The sequence below is a fragment of the Peromyscus eremicus genome, chromosome 4, assembly GCF_949786415.1.
Source record: "Peromyscus eremicus chromosome 4, PerEre_H2_v1, whole genome shotgun sequence".
Classification (NCBI taxonomy): domain Eukaryota; kingdom Metazoa; phylum Chordata; class Mammalia; order Rodentia; family Cricetidae; genus Peromyscus; species Peromyscus eremicus.
In genome coordinates this window covers 66,887,369-66,895,639 of record NC_081419.1, presented here as the reverse complement: position 1 = coordinate 66,895,639, position 8,271 = coordinate 66,887,369, and positions in this window count along the sequence as shown.

The window sequence follows — 8,271 nt, the reverse complement described above, 5'->3', positions numbered from 1 at the left end:
CTGGGACTCCCCAAAGGGTGCAGATCACACCTCCTCAGGACTCCTAGGAAACCCACTCAGGCCCTTCCCTAAGATGAGGGAATACACAAGGTAACTAAGCTAACCCAGACCATTGTAGTTCCTCACTTCCTCATCCAAAGGCCCAAGCGCCAGGTGACTAGATTATAAGACAAGAATGGTCTGGGACATGAGAACCTAACCCTGGCTGATGTATTCATTCATTAATTCATTGTTTTGGATTGTTTTATCCCAGGCTAGCCTGGAACTGGCTGTATAGACCAGGTCTTCTTCAAATGTTGTCATCCTCTGAGCTTTGCTGGACAGTCCTGGAATTCCAGGTGGGAGCCCCATCTTCCTTCCTTCCTGTCTTCCTGTCTTCCTTCTTTCTTTCCTCCTCCTCCTTTTCTCTCCTCTCTTCCCGCCTCCCTCTGGCCCCTGTCTCCTGCCTTGATAGGGTCTCTAACCTAGGCCATCCTTGAACTTTTTATGTAGCTAAGAATGACCTTGATCTTTTGATCCCCTGCCTTCACTCCGTAGTACTGAAGATGTGAGCCCCTGCACTCAACTGCCCATTTGACGTGGTGTTGGGGGTTGAACTCAGGCCCGCAAGCATAGGCAAGTGCTCTGTCAACTGAGTTTCATCTCCAGCCCCTACCCTGTTTTCTTTATTCATTTTGTTCAGTCATCCATTTACCAGCATGTTACTTAGTGTCTGTCTTCTTTGTGCTGGGCCTATGTAGTCCCACAAACAGGAATGGGGCCTGTTTGGCCCTCAGGAGTTCATGGGCCTGTAGAGAGACGTGCAAACAGAGCGTGGATCTTGGAGGAGAGAATGCAAGAGAGGGAGGCAGTAGGTGCATGTAGGAACAAGTCATTTGGTCAGGGTCACAGAAAGGACATCCTGGGAACAAGGTAAAAGGGTTATCACGAAGAGCATGCCTGGCTGAGGAGGCCGCCTGAGCAGAGGCAGGGAGTTAGAAAAGAACCTGGGACAGTAAGCTGTCATCACTGTGGCTGGGAGAAAGGTATGATGGGAAGGCAAACATCCTTTATGGCTGAGCCCAGGAGCCTGGGATGAATACAGGGCCATTGGCAGAGTTTCTGCTGGTTCTAAGCAGGTAGTGTGAAGGTCTGTCTTATGATCACAGGCAGGAAGCCAGGTAGGCTGTGTTCCCAAGATTCAAAGGCCTCCGGGAAAAGGAACATATTCTATTGTCCTATGTCTGTCCAAACCCAAGCGTAAAGCAGCTCATAAAAGAGATCCAGGGGTGGCCGGAGAGACGGCAGAGTGGGGAAGAGATGTGTTGCTCTTGCAGAGGACCTATCCCACATGGTGGCTCACAGCTCTCTGTCACTCCAGTCCCAGGAGATCTGATGTCCTCTTCTGGCACACACATGGTGCGCACACATACACATAGGGCAAACACTTGCCTGAATAAAATAATAAAACAAATCTCAAAAAATAATTTTAAAATAAGAGAGCGATCCACGGTGGTTGGAAGGAATCTCAATCATAGAATACATGCTTAGTGTTCATAAAGTCTTGAGTTCAGTCCCTATTACAAAACAGACCTGCTGGGACCCAGACTAAAACTCTCTAGGAATGTGTGGACTGGCTCCATCCTCTGGATAACACAGTATCCTGTGGTTGAATACATCTTAGCAACCTTCCACTTCTCCTCCAAAAGGTCTCCCAGGGCTCTTCCCCTCTCACCTCCAGGGACCCCATGTTATTAAGATCTGGAATCCTAGATTCCGAGGAAGCTCAACTCAAGGGCTGCACCTTACAGGAGGAGCTCAGGGCCCACAGGAAAGCTCCTAACACTGTGTTCGCTGTGGTGCTGAGCTGGGGCATTCAGCTGGTTGAGTTAAATGCATCTTCACAGGATGTTTTCAGCTTGCAATGAGTTTACCGGGTTGCAGTCCTCTAGCCCCACCACAGGTTGTGGGGCATCGGAGCTGTGATAGTTTTAAATCATGAGCAATAGTCTGCTAATGCACAGCCCAAGTTAATGGCATCTTTAAAGAGACTTGGGTGAGGCTAATAGCTCAGTTGGTAAAGTGCTTGTTTGCAAGCATGAGGATCTGAGTTCAATCCCAGCACCCACCATAAAAAGCCAGCATGGTGGTCTACCTTATACACCCAGCACTGAGGAGCAGAGGCGGGTGGGACTGTCCCAGGCAAATCAGTGAATTCAAGGCAAGTGAGCAACCCTGTCTCAAAAAACAAGGTAGACAGTGTCCTGGGAAACTATATCTGAGGTTGACCTCTCTGCTCTACATACATGCATATACATGTACATGAGTGTGCACACACACACACACACACACACACACACACACACACACGTTATGAATGTTTCCATCCTTGTGCTCTAATGGGACTAAGGCAACAATGTGTTAGAGTGAGGCCCAGGAGATCTGTGACCAAGCAGAGTCACAGCTTGTGGGTAGAGGCCTGGGCTCCGGGCAGGTTTCCCAGCAGGAGGAAAGGGGCTGGTACTCCACGAAGGGAAAGAGAACTCAAATACAAAGGAGAGAAGTGAGAAGCCAGCAGCTGGAGCCTCAGGTAAGGAGAGAAGAGAGGAGGGAGGGAGAGGGCACAGAGGAACGGAAGAAGATGGGACCGCAGACAGCTGGAGGTCAGGAGGCCACTGGATGGACCTCAGAGAAGGAAGCACACCCCAGCCTCCTCCTGTCCTGCAGAGAGGGTCCTGGACTTTCTGAAGGTCCCCAGGTGCCTCTTGCCCGACTCATTCTCGTTGACAGGAAATTGATTTGGAACCAAAAGTATCGGGGCCTCCAGGGAATGAAAAAGAAAACAAAGTTTTAAATTATTTTTATTTTTGAGCTGATAATGCGGACGTATGATATAGACTTGAAACGGTATGAAAAGGTCAAGAGCATCCCAGTTTCATTTGCACAGGCTGCAGGCAGGCCAGTACAGATACCTAAATGTTAACAGCCCTACCTGTTACAAAACCCTCCTGGGGTCATAATTCAGTCCTTTACAATGTTTACCCGGAAGGTAGTACACCGTGTTCATGATGGTGTGAAAGAGAAACTCTTTCAATGGAAACTTTCAGTGAAGAAATTCAGATGTTGAGTGTTGACCTTTTCTCGGCCAAGCAGTGTGCAGTCTGAGACTCATGGTCCTGTAGGCTGTGCTGGCCTGTTCGGCTGCCAGTCAGCAGCTGACCATGTGTGGGAACATGGTTGCCGAGCTAGGATGGCAGGCAGGCTAAATACATTCAGGGCAGTTTTTTAAAGGATCTATTTGTATTATTTTGAATTGTGTGCGTATACATGGGGCAGTAATGTGCACATGAGTGCTGGCGCCCTCAGACTTCTGAAGAGGATTTTGGATCCTCTAGCATGGTGGTTCTCAGCCTTCCCAATGCTGTGACCTTCAATACCGATCTTCATGGTGTGGTCACCCCTAACCAGACAATTATTTCGTTGCTACCTTACAACTGTAATTCTGCTACTGTTATGAATCGGAATGTAAATATCTGATATTCAGGATATTTGCTATTTTGGGTCAAGACCCACAGGTTGAGAACCACTGCTCTAGAGCTGGAGTTACAGGTGATACTGAGTCACCTGATGTGTGTGCTGGGAACTGAACTTTGGCCCACTGCAAGAGCCATACACACTCTTAACCATTAACTCTCCAGCTCTTTATATGCATGTCTTTTTTGAGACAGGGTTTTTCTGTGTAGCCCTGGCTATCCTGGAACTTGCTCTGTAGACCAGGCTAGCTTCAAACTCAAGAGATCCTCCTGTCTGCCTCCAAGTGCTGGGATTAAAGGCGTGTGCTAACATTGTCTGGCATACACGCATTTTTTATTAAAGCATATTGTGTGTATGTATGTATATATCATGGGGACATGTATGTGTGTCACAGCCCAAGTGTGGAGGTCAGATGTCAACTTTGTGGAGTCCATTCTCCTCCACCATGTGGGTTCCCAGGCCTGAACTCAGGTTGCCAGGTGTGAGCAGCTGGTGCCCTTCCCTGATGAGCCATTTCACTGGCCCTGTTAAATGCATTTTTGACCCTAAGCATTTCCAACTTATGATTACTTTACCAGGATGTAACCTGGCAGTACCAGAGGGGAAAAATGTAGTTTGCTTTAAAAAAAGAATTAGGGCAAGTGAGACGGCTCTGTGGTAAAGGCTCTTTCCACCAAGCTTGACAACGTAATTTTGATCCCTGGGACCCACGCGGTAGAAGGAGAGGACCAACTCCCACACTCTCACCTCCACACATGTGCATGGCACGTGTGCACGCCCCCACCCCAATGCCATGATGCACAAACACTCAATATATGTAAAATTTTAACACTTATTTATTTTATTGAGATAGTGTCTTGTTATGGTTAGTCACAAATTCTTGGGCTCAAGTGACCCCCACTCTCAAAAGTAGCAAGGACAACGGCTGAGGGTGTACTGCAGTGTTGGAGTGCTTGCCTAGCAAGCACAAGGCCACGAGTTTGATTCCCAGGTACTGAAAAACAAAGCAAAACCAAGTAGCAAGGCTACGGGTGTCACCACGTCCAGCTGTGTGCCTGCAGATTAGGGGACACCATTCATAAAACAGAGTACATAAGCTATCTATGCAAAATTAAAGATAATTATAAAGCTAACACCTGTGAAATCATTACCCAGGTCAAGACATAAAACATTGGGCCTGGGAAGGGAGCAGCACTGTTAAGAGAGAGGCAGGCAAGATGAGCCCAAGCTCAAGCGTTCCCTAAGTGCCTCGCTCAGTTCCTTCTAGAAGGGACTCTATCCTACCTTTCATTATTTCCTTTTTCTTCTTTTATTTTTTTTTTCCAGTACTGAGGTTGAATCCAGGGCCTCATGTGTGCTAGGCAAGTGTTCTGCCTCTGAGCTGTATCCCCTAGACCAGGCTGGCCTCGAACTCACAGAGATCTGCCTGGCTCTGCCTCCCGAGTGCTGGGATTAAAGGTGTGCGCCATTAAAGGTGTGCGCCACCGCCGCCCGGCTTCCTATGACATTTTAATATGAGACAAAGTGTCACTAAATTGCCCAGGCAGACCCAGCACTCTCTTTTCTGTGGTACTGGGCATTATAGTCGAGGCCTCACTCATACTGGGCGAGTGAGTGCTCGTCCTGAGTTACAGCCCTGTCCTGTCTGCTCTTCCTTATAAACATTTCTAAAAGTAAATTTTGTTGACTTACGTGCTTATTGAGACCACACAGATCTGGCTAGCCTGGAACTCAGTATATAACCCAGACTGGCTTTCTACTCTATTTATTTTCATAACAGATTTTAATTTTTATAGGAAACTTGCAGAAACTTCTGGTGTTGGTGCATGTTGCTGTGGCCCATTGTACTAGTATCTTGTGGTCACAGTTTCTGTAGCCAAGTCCTTACTAATCTGGGTTATTTGTAGTCTTTTATTCTTTCTTTTTTCCTGGCCTTGAACTCACAGGTCTTCTGGTCCCGAATACCACAGTTACAGGCTCACGTGGCCGTGCTCAGCAGTGTTTCGCTGTTCTAACCGGGGCTGCAGCTGATAAAATACCATAGTTTGTACACATGCAGGGCTATGTCTAGCAAAAGGCCTAAAAGTTGAATTACGAGGTCAAAGGGCAATGCGTTTTTAATTCTGAGAGAGATAATAGACAGACACTGATCAGTTTCCCTTACCTAAATTGTACCTAGTTATCATCCTGTTAGCAGCACCTGACAGTGCCCTTTCCCCACCCTGGACAAAAGTGTGGCCTGCAGGGTGACAGGGAGATCAGGCAGGCCTGGTGGCTGTATATCCCTTTGCCCACTCTGGGCTGGTGGCTGATGGGGGTGGGCAGGGTGCTAACACAATGCAGAGTAGGCCACCTACAGGAAACCCCACTGCACGACCCCCAACCTCCCGGGCCCTTCACCTCAGCCCAAAGGGCTGAAAAGTGAGGGAATTCCCCTTCCCACCTTCCTACCCACAGATCCCCAGGACCTGTGACCAGATGCATGTGAAAACTCAGGCCTCATCACCAAAGGCTGGGAAAGCTGACCAAAACGAGCTGAGGCTGTGTACTGAAATGGCCGTCTTGCAACTTCCTCTCATGGTTGAGACACTGGGAGAGGCTCCTGGGGCCCCAGCCTGTGTCGCTTGGGCCCTGCGGAGCTGCCCAAACTTTGGTCACAACCCTGGGTCAGCTCTTGAGAAAATGAAGAGAGTCAACAAATGTTTCCTTGGGTTCTCTAGGTGCCAGGTGACCAGAAGAGGCAGAAATCTTTTTCTGCCCTCATGGCAAGGGCAGAGAGATGATAAACACCGTAGATGCGTGACTTTGTTAGAAGCAAATAAGCCTTCCTAGGGAGAGAACATGCAGCTGGGAAGGGGGCTCAAATGCTGGAAGTCTGAGGTATTAAACAGGACAAGCAGGGCAGATGGGCAGAGCTGAGCAAGCCTTGGAAATGGGGGAAGGAATGGACCCACTGGGTTCCTGGGAGAAGTGTTCCAAGCAGCGGAGCCATCCAGGGTCAACACCTCAAGGCTGCCATACCTGGGAACAGCAGAGCAGCCTGGAGAGTGGAACCTGTGCTCAGAGGGGAGGTCAGGTGAAGCTGGGGGCTGGAGTTTGGCCTTGATTCTGATTGCGGGGCACAGTGGCAGGTCCAGTCTCACTCAGCAAAATCTGAAGTCGCTCCCGTTACCACCCTGTTGTATCAAGACCTGAGGCTATGCCGTGAGTTGCATCCTGCAGAGTTACTCAGCCAACCCAGCACAGAAAAGGCAGGAGAAAAAGCCTCCAGCAAGTGATTTTTAAGTACTGTGAGCAGCTGGCATTTATTGAGCACCTACTGTATGCCAGTGTTAACTCATCCTGCCTTGCTGTGGTTCTATGAGGCGGGCCTTCTCAGTGCTATTTTGCAGGTAAAGGAAATGAGGCCGGAGGGGTGAGGGTTGTGCAAAGGGCACACACATGGCTGGTGAGTTAGGGGCCAGAGGTGCTTGCAGCTCCGAGTGCCCGGAGGCCTGGGCTTCTGTAGTTATCCCAGCTCTAGAGTTCTTGTGTCTCTCCCTACACCTGAAAGTCTTCCTTAGCTCTTGCCTGTCCAGAGCTGAAGCCCACACCTTGGAGACCTGTGATGGAGCCTCCTATACTGGGAATCTAGCTAGCCCCACCCCCATGCCAGCCAGAAGACACTACTCAACATTCCCAGAACCTCTTTCTCAATCTCCCACAGGCTTCGCTCACAGACTCACCCCTTCCACATCCTGAAGGACACTATCTCTGCGGAGCTTAACTCCTCCAGGCTGCCCTTTTTCAGTTTGTCCTGTCTCTCCCAAGCCTTAATTTCTTCTCCTGTTCTTCTCCAGTTCCTGGTCGTCCCCCCCCCCCCCCCGCCCCGTGTCCAGCACCAGATCAGCCCACATGCCTCTGACTCTTATTCTACCCCGTCTCCTGCTGACCAGGCCTGCAGATGCGGAGCTCACCTCCTGGCCACATCACTCAGCCTCGGGTACCTCAAACCCACCGCCACCCACAGAGACTTCCGTCTGCTCACCACGGGCAGCACCACACCCCCTGCTTGCTCACCAAGGACAGGAGCTGCTTCCCCACTCCTCTGCGAAGCCCCCCTCTACCATCCCTTTCTAAGCTCCTCTGGGCCTTTGCCCCCATGGATTGGCTGTGTGTCCCTCTGTTGGGTTCCTTCCCCCCTCTAGAGCTCAGGCTCATCTCTAAAGAGCGTCAACAAGAACCACTTCCCAGCCTTGTTTCCAAGTGCACATGGCCCTTCCACTGGCCTCTGCAGATGCTTCCTGAGGCCTGCAGAGAACACGCACACAGCTCTGAAGCACTCAGAGTGACTCCTGTCCCTGTCACTCAGTCTCCCACGGCAGAGAGCAAAGAAGCCAGTTCTGGGGACCTTGGGCCCTTCATCCGCAGACGTGGGCAGTAACAGGAGATAGCGCTGGGTATGGAGTTCTCAATGGTGATTGAGGTTGTAGGCCCATCGGCTGTGTAGGACATTCATGCCAGGCATCCCAATCTGGGGAAGAAGACCTAGTCCCGTCTCCAGAGCTCAGCATCTTGCTTAGCCCTTAGTCCTCAGAGGTCCTGGGAAAAGGAGCCAGAGAGTTGGAAGAGGAGAGCTGGGAGATGGCCTCTGTATGCTGTCGGACAAATCCCCACCAAGCCCAAGGCAGTGTCTCTGAGCCCTCTGCTCTCAGAGACAGAAAGCTCATCCAGAAGGCCTGGTCTGGAGCAGGGACCCTGTGACTGGATGAGTGGGCT